We start from the raw sequence: 19,456 nt of genomic DNA on the forward strand, positions 1-19,456 counted from the left end.
GGTAGATTTATATTAGATATTGGGAAGAAATTCTTTACTGTGGACCAGGTTGCCCTGAGAGGTTATAGATGTCCCATCCCTGGAAGTGTTCAAGGCCAGGGTGGATAGGGCTCTGAGTAATTTGGTATAGTAGAAGGTGTCCCTGCCCATGGTAGGGAGGTTGGAACTAGATGATTTTTAAGGTCCTTTCCAACCAAAACCATTCCATGAATAGTTACATAGATGTAGGTAGATTAGGTAGATCCATCTAGATCCATCTATGTGACATTGATGAGAAAATGTTGTTGTAAATGCATATGCAAGTTTTAAACTGCTACAGTATACCAGTTTAAAATAATACCTTGGATTATACAAAACATATTTGATCTTTCATGTTTTGGGGAGCTGAAAATAAAGCCTCATAATTATCAATGATATTATCAATTATGGTAATCACCTTCTTGTTCTGGTAAGCAGTCTTGAATGCAAAAATATTAAAATACAACCATTAGCAAGTCTCCATGATAAAAACTTTTGAAAAAAGGCTTGATGCATCCACAGTCATATAACCTGTAAATTGGCAGGGATTTAGAAAGGAGAAGCATTTTTACAGGTGACCAAGCATTCCAGATAATAGTACAAAGCATTCAGATGAAAATACGTAACCTAAAGGGAAAGGTTGTTCAATGATGGTTGAGGATACTTGATTGTTAAATTAGGGATGTGAACCTCTGTGCTTGGGGGCAAAAGCTATCTTAAATTGATTGAAGGAGTTGAAAAACTGAGTAGTTGAGCATCATATAGCAACCAGGAATGGACTTTCTTGTGCCTTTCTCTAAAGTGCATATAGATCTGGACTTGATTCCCAAGCAGATCAAGGTGGACTACTTCTCTGCTGCATGTTGAATGTTTCTCTGTCCCTGTGTGGAGCCTTCTAAGAGCATGCATATCTGTGGTTTATTGCATTCAATGTCTTCTAGTCTAATTATAGTTTGATTGCTTCCCAAATAAGGCCGGGTCTGCTACTCATTCTGATTCACCACTGTAAATTTAATTATTTGATGTTCTCAGTAAACAAACATTCTGGGAAGCAACTGGTGATTGTTTTAAAAGAAATCACTGCAGGATTCCAAGCTACCATCACTAATTCTTTGGAATATGATTGTGTCACCTTTAATCCCAATTTCATAACAAATGTTGTTTAAAAAAAAAACAAACAACCAACCCCCCCATACGCAAAAGTCTTATCCCTAATTGTTGAAAATTTTAAATATTCAGCATGTATCTTTAAAATATTCCAGTATAAAACAGTTTCTGTGTGTCTTTCATCAAGAGGCTGACTGTGTGTTGTACATCTTTATCCCAGTAATATCTTTGACAGCATGGTGACTCGAGTATTATTTGATGACTAATGTGAAGTTAACTGTTTAGTTGAATTTATAGTCCTAGAATCTTTGAACATGCCATTATGGTGCATCCGTATGCTTATAAATGTAAAAAGGCCAGGCAAGCAGTTCACCATATTCACAAATTGGTCTGGCTACCACAATGTGTTAAGGATGTGCAACAGAGTATGAGAAATGCTGTTGTGCTTTTTACTTCTGTGTCACATCTTATATTTGTGATAAATGTTGGCAGGTTTCCATGGTTAGGGAGCTGTTCATGGCCACTGTCTAGCCTGGTGCTATTTCTATGGATGTTACCATGGGCACTGATGGAAGAAAATTTATATTGAATGAAAGACAAACATGGAAAAAAGGCAGGAGGCAGAGAAGGAGTGACAGTGATAATTGTTTTAGAGGTCAGGAAAGTCTTGTAACTGTGGAAGAGCTGTGAAGCTGTATTGGCATCATATAGTACAGAAATATTCAATGTATGTATGCTGCAACTATGGAAGGTGGTAGGAAATAATGCTCCCAAGCCAAGAGCAAATCTGCAGCTCTCATTCTAATCACCTACTTGCTGTGGCTCTTAAGCTCACAGTGCTAGAATGAGAAAAAACATGTTCTCTTTAGACAATACAGAGTGTGTGTCCCTAATTCTCTCCTTTAGGAGCATGATGCCTATATATAATCACATTTATGTGAAGCATAGAGCATGTCCTCTCGGAAGTATTACAACACCCTCTTGGAAGTATTACAACTGGTGTGAGCAGCTGTCTTGGCTAGGATGAGGACAGCACCTTTGACAAAGAAGATTAAAATAAAACACTCCCTCCCTCTCCCTCCAACCATCCTCCCACCTCACAAAAAAAACAAACCCCAAACCAAACAAATTGACCCTAACCAACCAACCAAAATCCAAACCAGCCATCTAAACAAAAAGAAAAAACCCAACCCAAAACCAACCACATGGAAAAAAATAATTCCGTATTCTTGCACATTCTTTGATCCTGATCCTGAATTGTTGATTTCCCAATATAATTTAGATCTCAGAGTTCTGCTAGTATTTGGGATATAAGGTGTAGAATCCTTATGACCATGGACCTTGGCAATTCCCTTGGGCAATAGTGATCATGATGGATTGGGTGTATTGAGACGATCAAGGCCACTGACTGTAATTTCTGATGTGCTCATTTTCAAGGGTAGAAATACACATTACCAAGTTTCAGTTCCAAACTACCCCTGTCTTTCATAACCAGCATCTCTTCTGCCTTCAGCTTTTCCACTGCTGTCATCTTTGTTTCCTGGCTCAAAAGCAATCAGCTTTCTTGTGAGGTGTCAGGAATGAGAGCTACTCTTAATGTTTCCTTCTTGAGCACCTATGATTTGAGTTACTGTGAAGGACATGAGCTATCCAGTGAAGAATGCTGGAAGCACCTGTCAGCATGGGCGGTTAATGTGAGGAAAAGCTGGGATGAGATCCAGAGACTGTATACTGGGAGGATTTTGAAAACTATATTCTAGGGGGGAGAGGTGGCAGATGGTTATCCTTCCCCCTCCTGCATTTTCACTCTTCAACCACCTACTTTTTGTTCACAATGAAGAAACCTGAGTGGTGCTCTGACTCCTATTTTCCTTCTGGACAGTTTATAAAGCTTGTTGTGTGAGCCAAGTGGACCTTGTTTGTAGTGACTATTTGAGCACTTGACTCTCTCTCCTGCCTTTTCATGAGTGGCAGTTGACCTACTGCCAAAGGCCTGATGAAAGTCTGGAGTGGGAAAATTAATAAATGATTTGCAGTGATGTAAAAAGTAATCTTGTGCATCTTTCCTAGAAAAACAATCACAAAAATGTGAAAGTAAGAAAGCAAATTCTATGTCTCTTTGAAGATAAAGAAAAATTGTGTTTCAATGGAGATTTTTTTTTTACTTTTTATTCAATATTGCTATCCTTAAGTTGCCTTAAGCATGCCACACACTAAGCTTCCTTCCTTCCTAAGTTAAACTCTCTTTTGTCCATGCTAGGGAATACCAAATCTGTTTGTCTTATCACTTATGCTCTACCTGGATCCTTGTGGATATACAAATACATGTAAGATTTTAGAATGGTGTTTAACATCCATCTTGCTCTTCTGTAACTTAAACAAACTGTAGCACAATGATGAATGGATTTCAGAAGCTTTAATAATGGTACAGCACTTCTGCTTTAAGAAATATTGTTTTAATTTGAAAGTTTAATGTTTTAATGTGAAATCTCAACAATTTTTACACCCTTTTATGTAACATCTGTTTGTTTATTTTTTTCTCTCTTGACAAGGAATATTTGAGACATATAACCCTTCTTATTAAAGTTTCCAATAGCAGGAGCTAGTCAATGTGAGCAAGTGCACTGTTTTCCTGACAAAGTCAAGTCACAGCATTTGCTCTAACTTATTCAGAGGAAAGGAAGGAGGAGAGAAGATTGTTCTTCTAGTTGGAAACTTTATAGTGGCATCTTAATAGGCCAAAGAAAATCAAAATAGCATTTGTGTTTACTCTTCTTGTCTGTTTTTCTTTTTAAGAAATAATATATCTTAGTGCTCTTCCCTGTGAAACATGTAAGTATCATTCTGTATGCACATTGGGGCAAAGAAGACATTTTCTGCTGCATTTCAGTCTAAGGGAAATTGGGAAAAGTGAACAATTTTGCTTTGAGAGGTATGAAGTGCCACTGTAGCAAGCCTCGTACTTGCTGCTGTAAGATGGGGTAGTTACTCTCAAGATTGTTTTCAGGAGAACTACAGACTTTTCATGTGAAGTGTTTCTCTTTGGTTTGCTGCCTTTATTTCACTTTTTCTTACTTTATTGCCTCTTGTTTTTGCTATCATATATGCTCATCATTCCTTGTATAAAAATGAGTATTGATATCAAGCTGCAGTCCTCAATAGTAACAAAAATGTGTGGAACAAGAAAAGAGCCCAGGAGTGTGTGAGTGCGTGTGCAAGGAGTGAGAAAGTGACATTTTTATGATTTCTTTTCAGACTAAGACACTTGTATCTGCAGCTCAGTAAGAGATAGGGCACTAAATATTTCCCTCCATGTTGGAAAACCAGTAGATGGGAGGCCCGGTGCTCAGTGTGGGCAAATACACTGGGAGTCTATGATCCCTCCAGTCCCTGAAACACTTGTTCAAATTATCCTTTGTCACAATAGAAACAATGCTATGGATGGAGCAAGAAAATAAACTGAGAAATTAGAGGGAGAAAAAACACTTGGGTTGGGAACAAATGAGTGTGGAATAGGAAGAACTGGGGGTTGCACTGCTATGGTCATGAATGACCTGTCCAAAGGAAGGAAAACTCCTCCAGGGGCAGCAGCAGGAGAAAAAGTAGGCTAGCTAATACTTCTTCCTTCCTGGCTCTGTCTCTCTGAATACCTCTTCTGCAATGTACAGTGCCTCCCTCTTTGTTATGTGGGGGAGTAATGGGATCCTATCTTACACCTTGGCCCACAATGTTGGGCAATGTTCCACAAAGCAATTGTGCTGAGACTGTAAGGACTTTCTGATTCTTGGTTTCCCTGTCCAGCTAAGACTGTAGAGTTTTGAAAACCACTCTCCCAAAACTTAACCCAGACCATGGCTGCTTTGAAATATTTTTTTTGTTCTCATTTATTTACTTATTTAAATGGGGCTTAAAATTTAACAACAGGTAGGACTCACTGACCCAAAGTACCTTCCAGACTTCTGTTTCTAGAGATGTTAAATCTCTTATGTGGTTTTCTTGGTTTGTTGTGTGCTGGAATGTGACTGAATATTTGCATAGCGTTTGTTTACTAAAACAGTTCTTGGTATTGTAATCATGGTAGCAATTAACTAGGAAGCTGCATTCTAAATTATTCTTTTTTCTATTTGGATTTATAATGGCCATAATTGTTTTAACTACCAATGAGTCATGCGTGTGGTCTGCCTCTGGGTCTGAGATTTCATTGTGTTCAACATCAAAATGAATGGTACCTATATAAGGTGCTGTCTGTGCCTCTGGGAGAGGTGGTAAACACTTAGAAAATGTGTAGAGATGTTCTCTTACTAGTGGAAATACAAGCAAACATGGGGTTTTTCCCCTTTAATTCTGTAAGTGTAGAGCCATGTGTTAACCATTTTCTGCCTCCTATGAATTAATTAGAGCATGACAGTGTTTCCTGATTAATGAGGCAAACACTGTCATTTAGGTTCATATGTGGAAAGGTTTCTATCACTGTACAGATTTTTACATGGCAGCAATGGCAGTTGCTGCAGTGTGATCAATAGAAGCTACATTAGGATCAACAATAATGCATGATGCTAAACAGACTTAATTGAGAATTAGAGGTTTTGTAAACACAAACTCACTTAGCTAGTGATGCATTTCTGTTGTTACTGGAATGAGTTGTCAGGTTTTTTATTTGGTTGGTTTGATTTTTGTTTTGTCCTTAATGAGAGATCTTAGCGTGTGTGCATCTCTACTACTTCCAGTTCAGAATCTACTAAATATAGATTGCTCTGAGGAGCAACCCTGATGTATAGACAGTCTTAAGACCTGTGGATTCAGAATGTGAGTTAAAAGGATTGCAAAAATATTCACTTCCTTTACTACCTGTCTTTTGCAATCTTGAGCTTGGGAAGGGATGCTTTTGTCTTATTTTCAGAATTTGAGGTCAGCTGCAGCAGCTCTAGAGCTGGTAGGATGGGGATGTTCTTAATTGTGATAGACTAATGTTATTTGGTTTGCAAAGGCCACACTGCAGAAACTCTGCTTCATGTTACCCATGTTATGGTGTATTTTGGTGGCTTTTTTTTTCTTTTTCCTTTCTTTCTTTCCACACCCTCACCTCACCCAGTAGTTCTGTATGGTATGATAGCCTTGAGAAAATACTTTAGTTTTTCTTTTAAATCAACAAAATTTTCTTTTTAAAATGTTTCTGTGAAATATTTCATTTGTGCCTGTATGGCTGTACCTATGGGACAGTGCACTATTGCTTTCTGTGTTGTGGGCCAGCATAGGTGCTAATAGCTTCCAGTTCCAAACCATACTGTCACATGGAAATGGCTTCAAGTTGCACCACATTGTACACTCTCTGAATTATGGCGGGGGGCCAAGAGAATTGGTTAATACTCAAGCATCACTTCCTTCAAGCTCAAGATTGATGCATACTTATGAGTAAGAAATCAAGAAAGGGGACAGAAGACCTGCATGGATCATCGAGGGGATCCTGACAAAGGAAGTATACAAAATGTGGAAAAAGAGGCAGATCACTTGGGAGAAATACAAGAATGTTGTCAAGGTATGCAGGAATGTGACGAGGAAGCCATATCTAGCACAACAGACTAGGTGAAATGAGAGCCTCCTGCTGAATGAGGTGGGTGCCCTGGTGACAAAGGATATGGTGAAGGCATACTGGATGCCTTCTTTGCCTCAGTCTTTACTGCTGTGGCCAGCCCTCGGAAATCTTAGACCATGGACGGAAGGAAAAAAGTCTGGAGAAAGGAAGATATTCCCTTGCGTGGCAGTTCGAGCCACATTAGAAATCCAAAATCCAATTTCCAGGCTTCCCCCCACCTCTTCCCACAATTTATCCCAACACCAGAGAGAAACTTTCAGGCCAGAGGCTTCTATAGGGGGAAGGGGAAGTATATACATTTATTTACACAAATAAATATACTGTACAAACTAAAGGCAACTCTCTCTATATATATTATTACACTTCTATCAGTCCTTTTAAGCCCCTCCCTTTAACTTTAGTCCAGGAGAAGCCTTTCAAGGCTGATATGTAATGCAGTCTCTCTCTCGTGGGAGTGTTCGGGGCCCCTGAACACTCCCTACCAACCTCCAGCTGTTTGTTGCAGTTTTTCCTTCTTCATGAAGTCCACGAAGATAGCTTTGAGTCTGTCCTCTCATACCTCGGTTCGTAGGCTGCTGTAGTGTAGTCAGTTTATCAACGTACGCATCCTGGAATTTCATTCCTCCTCCGGGTTTTCGGCTGTCCTCCATTTAGATCACGGCAGAGACATCCTCCGGGCCTCTCTTCGGTCCGTCTCCAATTTCGCCTGGGATTCCTTTCCCTGGCTCCAAGCTGTTTCGTCAGCAGCCTGTCCGCTTGGCTGTGCTTCAATGCTGAGCCTTGCATCCACTCCCACAGTTGTTTGTGAGTCACGTCCCTCACTCACTTCAATGCTGCCTCCAACTCTGGCCTAGGCAGAGTTGGGGGGGCCGCAGGGCTCCCCTCTCCCCTCCCGGAGGGGGGAAGAAGGAGCCCAGCCACCCCCTGGCCTTCTCCACCTACACGCAGCAGACACCAACAGCAGAATTGCCAACAGCTTCCGGTGGCTGTGTACATATGATTTTTCAGCAGAAGCGAACAAGACGAGTGGTGATTGGCCCTCCAGGGAACACTGCCCTGGCACCCAATCACCTCTGAGCCCCCGGCTCCCGGGAGGGCCAATCTCAAACCATGACAACTTGGTTGAGGAAGATGGGGTTAGAGGTCGCTTAGGCAGACCTGACACCCACAAATCAATGTGCTCCAATGGCATACACCCACGAGTGCTGATGGAATTGGCAGATGTTATTGCTAAGCCACTCTTAATCATTTTTGAAAGGTCAGGGAGAACAGAAGAGGTGCCTGAGGACTGGAGGAAAACCTATGTCACTCCAGTCTTCAAAAAGAGCAAGAAGGAGGACACAGGAAACTACAGGCCTGTCAGCCTCACCTGTGTTCCTGGAAAGGTGATGGAACAACCCATCCTGGATGTCATCTCTAAGCATGTAGAGCAAAAGAAAGTTATTGAGAGTAGTCAACATGGATGCATCAAGGGGAAATCATGCTTCAGCAATCTGATAGCCTTCCATGATGGAATGACTGGCTTCGTAGATGAGGGAAGAGCAGTGGATGTTGTCTCCCTTGGACTTCTGGCAAGGCTTTTGACACTGTCTCCTGTAACATTCTCATAGGTAAGATCAGGAAGTGTGGGTTGTGTTAGTGGACAGTGAGGTGGATTGAGAACTGGATACATGGCAGAGCTCTGAAGGTTTTGGTCACAGGTGCTGATGATACAAAAGTGGGAGGAACAACTGACACGCAGAGTGTTGTGCTGCCATTCAGAGAGACCTGGAGAGGCTAGGAAGTTGGGCAGAGAGAAACCTAATAAGTTCAACAAAGGCCAGTTCCTCCTGCACCTGAGGAGGAACAACCCCAGGCACTAGTACAGGGGACTGACCTGCTGGAAAGCAGCTCTGTGGAGAAGGACTTGAGGTCCTGGTGGACAACAAGCTGTCCGTGAGCCAGCAGTATGCCCTTGTGGCCAAGAGGACCAATGGTATCCTGGGCTGCATTAAGAAGAGCATTACCAACATTTTGAGGGAGGTGATCCTGCCCCTCTGCTCTGCCCTGGTGAGGCTACATCTGTAGTGCTGTGTCCAGTTCTGGGCTTCTCAGTTTAGGAAAGGGAAGAAACCCCTGGAGAGGGTCCAGTGAAGGGCTATAAAGATGACTAGGGGACTGGAGAACCTCTCTTTTGAGGAAAGGCTAAGGGAGCTGGTCCAGTTTTCCTGGAGAAGACACAGCCAAAAGGGGATCTTATTAGTGCTTACAGATATCTTAAGGGTCTATGTCAAGAAGATGGAATCAAGCTCTTTTTAGTGGTGCCCAATGACAGGACAAGGGGCAATGGGCACAAATTGAAACACAGGAAGTTCCATCTGAATACAAGGAAAAACTTTTTTACTTCGAGAGTGACAGAGCACTGGAACAGGCTGCCCAGAGAGGTTGTGAAGTCCCCTTCTCTGGAGATATTAAAAACCCGCCCGGATGCAAACCTGGTCAAACTGCTCTAGGTGAAGCTGCTTTAGGAGGGTTGAACTAGATGATCTCCAGAGGTCTCTTACAACCTCAACCATGCTGTGATTCTGTGATCACACTTGGTTAGACAACATGGTGTTTCAGCTGGCTGTGTTTTTACAGTGTGTTAGGTGGTACCCTTGCTTGCCTCATCCAATTTAGGATGATAACTTTTGACATCTGTCTTTCAAAAAAGGCAGTGAACTCTCCATATATTCTGTTCTTTTTTTTCCCCATGCTCTTTTCTTGTATTGCTCACTGTTTGTGACTTTTTCAGATGTCTCTTTTATATCTCCTATTTAGCTGTTCTTTTCAGCTACCCTCTCAACATATCAGAAGGAAATAAACCCATCTATGTAACAGAAAGAAAAGTTACATTTAATACTGCTGAAAGGGGTACTTATGGTAGTTTTCACCTCCAGCCTACCTCATCTGGCACCACCAATCACCACCGCATGACACTGCCTCCTAGAACAAACCCTGACTTTGTTCCCTGAAAGCTTTGATTGGTAAAAGGATAATCCATGGAGAAGTGTGCAAAATGCTCCTGTGGGAGAGTCACGTTGTGCTGTGTTTCTAGTGATGCTGACAGAGTTTCCTTACAGATAATGAGAAATGTGTCACAGAGGCTATTGGTTGACTGAAAAGCTTTTTACTTGACAGCAAAGAAGAGTATCTGGGCTTTGAGGTGCCATTTGGCTCAGATCTGTCAAATAAAAATATAGTCAGCGAGGGTGTCTCTATCCCCTTCCACTAGAAGAACTGGAAAGCAACTTCCACAGTGGTGTCATCCTTTCCTGCACCCCATGAAAGATTAGGATTGTCAAATTGAACAGAAGACTCATAAACTAGCAAAGAATACACTTAATTGGGAAGATTTATAAGCTTGTTAGCTGGAACGTTTTTTAATTTAAAATGTCAGTGTATTCCCTGAAGGAAGACATTACTTCTTGTTGAAGCCTTAATTGGAAGGGGCTAATTTTCAGTGCTGGGACTACTACTTCTACTAATAAAAATCCCCTTCAATCTCAAACAGAAAGAGAGCTATTTAAATTTCACAAACTGTAAAACTGTCAGTAACACCGTTTTTAGCTTTCTCTCCTGAGGCCACAGAGGAGGCTAAAAGGTGAACAGCAGCACTGGGCAGTAGTGAGAGGGTGTTTTCTTCAAATGTTTTTGCCTAGAGGTGACTTGGAAATGTCATAACTTTTTTTTTCCTTCAATTACACTGTGATACTAATGGTCTCATACTGAAATTACTTCAAATAGGTATGTCTTGATAGGATGCAGTTCTAATGCTTACAGGCTGGGTAAAATTGAGATATATTTCTGGAAATGTAATTGTGTATTTGTATGAAAAATAATGACTAGGATTATTTTTTTTTAATGTTTTCAAATATCACCACAGGTCAATGTCTGCAACTGGGTCACGTCAATGGAAGTGCTTTTAATGCCCTGTATCTCTTTAGATGGTATGCTGTTCCATATTTTTTCCAATAAGCTTTCTGAATCCTGTATTTTCTAACTTATTTTAGGCCCTTGTTCCTATCTTCTGTATTAGGAAAGAGCTATATTTCTCATTATGCAGAGATTTGCAACTGCAGAGATGATGTAAAAAACATCTACAGTTCTTCTGTTGCTTTGGACTAGGTGTATTAGGGAGGAGGTTCGAGGATATACTGAAGCTTGAAACCACGACACTGTTGAAAGCTTAACAAAAACCAAGATTTATTACCAAGAGGGTGGCCAACAAAACAAACAAACCCAAAAGGGAGGAAGGAGGAGAGAAATAAGCCCCAGTTACCCAGCTGTTGCCCATAAAGTTATCTTACCGACCTAGCGTGCCTATAATTACCCATAGCAGAAGCGGCATCCTTGGAGAGTCAGTAAGTTCACAAAACTGGCAGGCATCCCCGCCAAAAGGCAACGTTGTCCTTGGTGTGAAGTTAACTCCTCTCCAAGAAAGCACTATCTACTTTTATACAATTAACTGAGTGACCACAACCTCCCAGGTGTGGCCAGCACTGCCCAGCCAGAGGCCCTCAGTCCTACCTCCTGGTTATGTAAGTGCAGCTCTTCTGCGCATGCGTGAGAACTTCGGAAATCCCCTCACGCACGCGCAGTATGTTTTGGGGGTCTTTCTTAATTGAGTCTGGGGACGAGCCTTCCTCCCCTCCTCATCAAAATCTCCTTCAAATGGCCTTGACGAGCCATTAACCAATCACAGAAGACCAATTAAAACAGTTTATACAGAAGTTCTCCCTCCAAGGACAACTTTCCCGTTTATCAGTGCTTGTTTTCCCATAACTTGGCACGGAAAGAGCAAAGCTTTCACAGGTGGGAGGGCCAAACACAGACCAAAAGTATCAGCATAAATTCACCCTGGTACACTGGGACAGCACATAGGAAGCAGCCAGCCAGCCAGCCAGCCAACAGTGATGGTGTATAGAACAGCCCTCTGGATAGAAAGCATGAGGCTACTCTGTGCTACTTCAGTCTGACTGGTGGGACTGTTGCTGGTGCAGAGCTTCCTGGTGAACGTGTTCAGGTTCTGTGGGCTGTGGCCACCAGTGGAGATTGAAAGAGCTCTCCACAATTCCCAATATCAGGAGAATGGGAATCTGGAAACCATCTTTCTTATTGGGTTCACACTGGCCCAAATGAGAAGTGGGCACATGGGAACCTCATGAGGTTCAACAAGGCCAAGTGCAAAGTGCTGGACCTGGGTCAAGGCACTCCTCAGTATCAGTACAGTCTGAAGAGCAGCCCTGTGGAGAGGCACTTGGGGGTACTGGCAGATGAAGAGCTGGACATGAACCATCAATGTGCTCTCGCAGCCCAGAAAGCCAACCATATCCTGGACTGCACCAAAAGAAGTGTGTACAGCAGGTGGTGATTCTGCCCCTCTACTCCATTCTGGTGAGATCGACCTTGAGTCTGTATCACAGGAAAGACATATTAGAGTGGGTCCAGAGGAGGGCCAGGAAGATGATCAGGGGGATGAGAATCAGGGCAATGGAACAAATCTCCTATAAGGAAAGGCTGAGAGAGTTGAGGTTGTTCAGCATTGAGAAAAGAAGGTTCCAGGGAGACATTCTTTTGGTTTTCAATAATTAAAGGGGTCTTATAAGAAAGATGAGAACAAACTTTTTAGTAGGGCCTGTAGCAGTAGGACAAGATGCAATTGTTGTAAACTATAAGAGAGTAGAATTAGACTGGTTATAAGGAAGAAATGTATTTTACATTGAGGGTGGTGAAACACTGGAACAGGTTGCCCAGAGAGGTGGTAGATGGGCTCTGGGCAACCCAATCTAATAGAAAATGTCCCTGCTCATTTCAGGGGGGTTAGACTAGGTTACCTTTAAGGGTTCCCTCTAACCCAATCCATTCTATGATTCTTCCTTTGTGATTCTGTTAGGAAAAGGTTCTTCACTGAGGTGCTGGTTGGTCACTAGTACAGGCTTCTCAGGGAAGTGGTCATGGCACCAAGCCTGTCAGAATTCAAGGAGCGATAATTCTCTTGCCTACATGGTTTAGTTTTAGGTAGTCCTTCAAGGAACAGGGAGTTGGACTCTCATCCTTACGGGTCCCTTCAAACTCAAGAGATTCTATGACTCTGTGCTCATGTGCAGTGTGTGCTTCCCTCTGTCTTTCAAATTTTTAGGGGTTTGGTGTGTGTGTGTGTTTTGTTTTTACGTTGCTTTTATGTTGTTGTTTTGGATGTGCCTTATGACCTCTGTCACTGAATTGCCTCAGTGAATGGCTTTCCCATAAGAAGGAGCAGACATAGGATATTGTTTCTCTTTCCTTTCTCTAGGAACAAATTCTTGTTAATTGGCTAGGACTTCCTACTATCTCAGTAGCACAGACGGGCACTAGTTTCTGTGTTTACTTCTTTATAACACTAATTAAGCAATAAGACACAACTTTAGAGGTCTCTCTGTGCATGAGAATGTAAGGTGGCAAAAGATGTTCAGTAAAGTATCATAAGTCTAAAGATTCACTTTCTGGACCTTCCTATAACTGGAAGTGCCAGACAGGGTTAAATGTGCTCCAGTCCCGCCAGCAGTTGCTGCCTGCCCAAGCTGAGGGGCCCATGGGAGCTGTGGCAGGCAGGGATCACCAGGGATGCAAAGGAGCATCTTGAATGGGAACAAGGCAGAGAGTGATAGTGTGAGATTTCCATGGCAACAAGGTGTCTGACTATGGGTCATCTGTGACTCCAGAGCAGAAATAACTCCTCGAGCCTTCTGTAAATAAATACATGCCTGGAGCTCGATCCTTCACTTATTCAGACTTGTGTGGTTGCTTTTGATACATGACTCATGCTGTGAACATGTAGCTTGTGGAGAAAGAAAAAATAATTTGCAGTTCCCTGGTGGTTTTTTATGTTTTTAGAAAATCTGTCTCTTTTTAATGGACATTGCCTTTTTTTTTTACTATATAATCACAGGTTCCTGAAAATATAATTTGTCACATAGAGGTTTGTTTTATGAGGTCTGCCATATCTATTATGAAAATCTTCCATAATTTGCAGTTCATAAGAGCAAAGGTGGAAGAATCTCAAATCAAATGCCTTTGACTCAAAAATTCTGTCTTCTGGTCAGCATTCCCAAAGTAAAATTCTATTTTGCACATTGTGTGATGCTTTTAAAAAAATCCTAGTCTCCACTGCTTAGAATTAGAATGACTCTGTGTTTGAGCTAACTTCAGTGCTTTGAAATAAAGGTAGAAAAATTACTATGAAGTGATGCTGAGAGGTCAAACCAGCTGGAGTGCATAAAGCCATAAGTGTCTGATTAAAAAAAAAGTGTCAGAGGGAAAAAAGGAAAAAATCCTATCTAGTTCTCTTTTCTGTGCTAATACTCAAGGTAGCTTTTAACTAACTTGTGACATCATCTTTTCATGGCAAACATTTTCTAAGCTTTTTGGTGTCATAAATAGTATCCATTAGCCTCATCCCTTTGGTTTCCTTAGCAACTGAGACAATCAATTCAATGACAGTTTCATCAGCACAGCAAAGCACCAGCTTCCAGAATTATGGACAGAAGTACAAAAAGCAGGTAGGCTGGAATCTATTTTTCTGCAGACCAGCTTTATTTCTTTCTCTCCTCCTTTCTGTTTTATGAGTTGCAAGCCTTTAATCGCAAATTAAGCACAAATCTCTTCAAACAGTGCTGTACTTGTGCATCAGTGATGCTTGATGCTGACTCTAAAGGATTCTCAGATCCACTCAGCCCAGTTGTGAGTAGCTTGATATTTGAGCTTTACAGCTGGAAATCTTCTTAATTTTCATATATTGCACTGGGTGTTTATATATAACTTGCTTTTTTGAGTATTAATTAGAGACTTGCAACATCAAGGTCATGCCTTATTTTAGTGGGTAGAAAAAAGGGCCGTGGTTGCTGCTGCTTTCAAAGGGATCACGTGCAGTTTGTGTCTTCTGACAGTCACAGCCTGTCTGAAAAAGAAATTCAGAAAGCCAATAGGAGTGGCAAATGGCTAGTGTCCATAAATTATCCTGCAGTCTCCACTTGTGAAGGAAGGTGATATGTCTGGGAGATATATTCCTTTTAAATGTCTATTGTAGTTATATATATTTTTTATTTTCTAGAGGAGCTTCTTTATTGTCCTGCTGAGGCTTCAGTCCAACTCTGTAAGTATGCTTCTGTCTGCAGAAAGGCTTACTTCTCTTAATTTGCACTGCATTGTCAGTACCAAAATATCACTAAAGAGGGAAGTAGTGCTATGGTAGGGAGTTATAGGAAAAGCCCTATACTATTTTCAGGAAAAGTTTTTTTTTTCTTCATCTAATTTTTCTTCATTTTTTCAAAATCTGGCAACTGGGTGTATTCTGAAGAAATACAGCATAAGAGATGAAAACATAACTGTGTCATACATAACTGCTACTCCTGAAGCACGGAGACAAGTAGTGTTTTGTTGCTTCTGTTAATTTAGATACTTAAAAAAATATTTTATTAAAAATAAAATTAATATCAACCCTCTTGAAGTAGATGCAGAAGGTTTCCTATGGAGAAACCCCTCAGTTTCCTGTGGGGACTGACTCAAGCTAACCAGAGAACATGAAAATTTATTAAATAATAAATTCATTGCATGCTTCCCTTAGTTCTGATGACCACTGCTGCTAAACTCCAACAGTTTCTGTATCGGTTCTACCAATCTCTAAGCCCACAAGCATGAGTAAGATTTCGTACAGGTTTCTGAGTTCAGTGTTGGAAAAAATCATTTTGACGAGTCAGGCTTGCTCACTGTCATGAGTGCTGGTAATAGTGTTCGCCCCCTGAAGTAACAGAACACTGTAGAATGAATCACAGGCTTTTTTGGGATTCTGCTTTCCCCCAGATGCTTTGTGATTGAGTTGCTATAGTTGCCCTCAAGTAGCTGTGACAGAAGTTCAGACTGATGGCCACAGAGAACTTTAATATTCCAACATAACTGAGGCCATGAACTTTTTAAAAATAAAGAATATCTTCATACTTTTGCTAATCTAGGTGTTGGAAGCTGTTCAACAGTCTTCTAGCACCATTAACTTAGTTCTAGTCAAACTCAAATATGGCACTTGCCTATTGGCATTCATGTAAGGATGTAAACTCATTTGATCTGAGATAGAGGAGAGAAGAGGTGTGGTCTCAGGCATTTTAGAGTTGTTGCTCAACATCTCATGTGGCTGCTGACATTTGTCAACAGTTTTGATTTGACCCTGGCATAAGATAGAAGTATTCAGTGTGTCTGCAGATTTTTCTTTTCTCTCTGAGTGTAACAGACCAACTAATTTGCATCTAGTTGTATGCATAAAGATCACCTCTCATGACCCTGTGTCCCTCTTGTGGCTGTGTAAGCATTTTCCCCCTGCCATTTTTTTTTCCCTCTTCCTCCATGTGTTTTTACCTATCGTGGTGTTTTTGGCAGAACTCAGAATAACAGATCTCAGTGCAGACTCTTACGTTTTGTCACTCCTCTCTATTGGTCATCACTGGGATGAGCAGCAGTTACAGGAAACTGCTTGTTATGGATTTGATATTTGTATGCTCAATGAACAAGTTAAGTGCAACTGTAAGCAGACTAATAGAGAGCGTGAATGCTTGGCTGACAAATGCAGGTGTCTCTCTACTAATTATCATGCCCAGAATTAGATTTTTGCTTTTGCAAAATCTCAGGCATTTGCAACTTCAAAACTCAACACCTATACTGTTCACAGGGTTTGATGCGGGGACATGCAGGGGAATGCAATTTTAACACTAAACAAATTGGTCTATGAACACAACCATTTTAGATATGTGGGAGCATTTGGAAATTTCTTCATGGACAAACTTCCATATACTTGAAAAAGCCCAAATGTTATTTGGCTGAGTCTCTTTGTGAACGATCTCTCAAAATTCAGGGAAACTTCCAAAACCTAATAATTATTTTGAGATAAAGTGTTTTTATCTCCATGTGCCTTAAAAAAAGCATAGTAGCCATCACCGACACTTCTGTTTTCTGCACTGTTCTTCTTCCATGGTGACAGGAAAGTGCAGTTTACTGACAGTTGGTACAACAATGTAATATTGGCAAAAACGATCAATGTTCATTTTCACTAGACATAGATACCATAGTGATGGCACAGTTCAATGGTTGCTCCTAACAAATATCTAGGTATGAGTTAAAATGAGTCTTGACCTTCAGTGCAATCCATATGTTCAATTAATACTTTTTAATTGCTAATGCAAGTTTAGAGGGTGAAAGTGTGAGCAGCATAACCGCAGGTGACTCATTCTCTATTGACCAAGTGACATGGGATTGTGTGTGTATATCTTTGTGAAAATAAAGGCTGCAGAAAGAACTTAAAACCAAATTAATTGAGCTAATATTTTTCTCATTCTGTTAAAGATGTGGTTCATGAATCAACCATCACAGTCCTCATGACTTCTGATAATTGGGACAAACCATACATAATAGGTGTTCTGTTACATTTAGATACCTAATGACCTGGAAAAGAATTCAATGGGTCAAAGTAGTAGTGAAGTTTAAAGGACTTCTGTGACAGGAGAGAGAGGAGATTTTCAGTGGAGGCCGTGGAAACAGCCAGGATGAGTTCAAAAGCACTTTTGGAAAACAGGAGGAAAAGCTGAACTCTCTTTGACTTTCATCATTAATGATTGAAAATATTTTCTCTGTAGTAGCTTTGTATCATATTTAATTTCCTTACATTATAAATACTTATTATATAAACAATTACATACCACATAAAATCAGGACATATGCATTGAACTGGTGATAAATGATTTGTCTTCCTCCTTTCGGATGATTTCCCTGCAAAGAAATAAAGTGCAATAATCTTATACCACGTAAATGTCAGTGGGAATGTGTTAGGTGTGTAAGGACTGCAAAAATTGAAAGAATACTTTCAAAGTGAAATCTTTACCCAGCAAATTAATCTGCAAATATAGTTACATTTGCTGTAACTAAAATGTATGAAGGCATTGTATTTGAAAAATACCCACAGCATCAAGAGACTTCATTGAACTTTCAGAAACAGAGGAATGCTGATATTAGGTTTCATGTCTTGTTCCGCTCCACTAGCCTTAGTAAGCTACTTTGTATGGCACTACTTGTGTCAACCACTTCAGTATAGATTTGATATTAAAACAACAACACCCTAAGTGCTTTGAGCAGTCATCCTTCTCATGAGAAGATCTGTTAACTATCCTGTGAAATGAACTTGTTGGAATAAAAGGCCTGGAATAAGGAATGAACTAGTTGCCTGCCATCAGCCCTCCTTTGACAGTGTGCTCAGATTGAATTCTACTCTAGCAAAGTGTGATAGAAATATGCAGCTTGCTTGTGTAAAAGTGTTCACAGCTCCTCTTCTCTGCAAGCAACTCTGCTGGGGATGAACAGAGCAAGGATCCTTCAAACATCTTTTTTCTTCTAAGATATCTCCTATGTTTATCTCTAAAAGATTTTAATTAAAAATAAAAAAGTGTAGTGAATTTAAAAATAACAGGAAACAAACCCTTTTTTTCTTTCATATTAGGAAGTAATTACCTGGCAAAAATGGGGGTGTTCCATTCCTACTGTTAAGACCTTTAAAAATGTTTTACTGCTAGGTGAATGAGCTGTGCCCAGGTACTAGCAGATACATCCTGTTGCTTCTATGCTCTCCAGGAGTGGCTGTCTTGCAGTAAGAGAGCCATTTGCTGTGACATGTCTGCTTTTAGCTTTCATGGCTTCCTTTCTATTCACCCCGTGGCTGGGTAAAGATTTCCATATACCACCCTGATCTGCCTGGGGAAGGAGCAACTTGTCAGCTTTGCTGCTTCCCACCTCACTGTGGAGTGCACTGTCTGGCATTTTTATAAACACAGAAAACAGAGCTAGGACAGTCCTTTGTTCCAACTTATCTTGCTGTCAGGCTGTCAAAGGGAGTTTTAAAATATCCTGTCAATTAATCTCATTGAAACTCCTAGTGAAGGTTCAGCTAACTCTGTCCTTGAAGCTCTGTTAGTTCATTCACTTCTGATTTGAAGATAGATTAGTAGAAGTGGCAGTGGCAAATTGCCTTCCTATCACTGTAACACAAAAGGCAAAATTGGACGAAGGCCCATATACTGCAAGCTAGGTAACCTTTTGCTGAAGAAAAAAACAGGATACTTTAAATTAATATTTTGACCCTTATAATCTATGTACCATATTAATAAGGTGATTTCATTGCTACCTATCCACCATCAGCCTGGTCTGAAGTTGATTACTCAGCACCTATTTGACAAGCAGGAATGGAACAGGGAGACCTTCCCTATATAATATTGGTAAGAAAGATGAAACTAGTGAAGCATTCAGGCTGCTAATCCAATACTTACTCATTGCAAGATTCATCTGTTTTGGTTTCAGAGACCTGGTTTCCTGTGAATAGTGTTAAATTTAGCATTCAGCTCAATTCCATTTCCATTCACCTTCAGACCCCAGTGAAATATCAATGCCTGCCTACAGGTTCATTTGGCAGCATGAAACAGCAAAATGATCCATTTTCAGAGTAACTATTTTAATTTTGGATTGCTAATAATCATAGCATGGTGATGTGAAAGTACCGGTGGTCTCAGCAAGCCACAGAACCCATCAGTGTTTTATGAGTTTACCAGAGTGCTAACCTGTAATTTCCACACACATTTCCTGCTCCCTTCTTAGAATAGGATTTCAAAGAAGACAGGTACTCATAGTTAGAAACAAGCTTGGCAATGATTA

At 40.7% G+C, this 19,456-nt stretch overlaps 1 long non-coding RNA gene across 1 annotated transcript; it reads left to right on the forward strand.

Annotated features, from left to right (window-relative positions):
- Nucleotides 1-14,217: 14,217 nt before the first annotated feature.
- On the forward strand, nucleotides 14,218-19,241 carry LOC113964128. The gene is made up of 3 exons (XR_003533067.1): nucleotides 14,218-14,277; nucleotides 14,829-14,870; nucleotides 19,106-19,241. It is a non-coding gene; the product is annotated as an uncharacterized LOC113964128 (long non-coding RNA).
- The last annotated feature ends 215 nt before the right edge of the window (nucleotides 19,242-19,456 follow it).

This window comes from Neopelma chrysocephalum, unplaced genomic scaffold, assembly GCF_003984885.1.
Source record: "Neopelma chrysocephalum unplaced genomic scaffold, ASM398488v2 Primary Assembly neopelma1_26, whole genome shotgun sequence".
NCBI classification, from domain to species: Eukaryota; Metazoa; Chordata; class Aves; order Passeriformes; family Pipridae; genus Neopelma; species Neopelma chrysocephalum.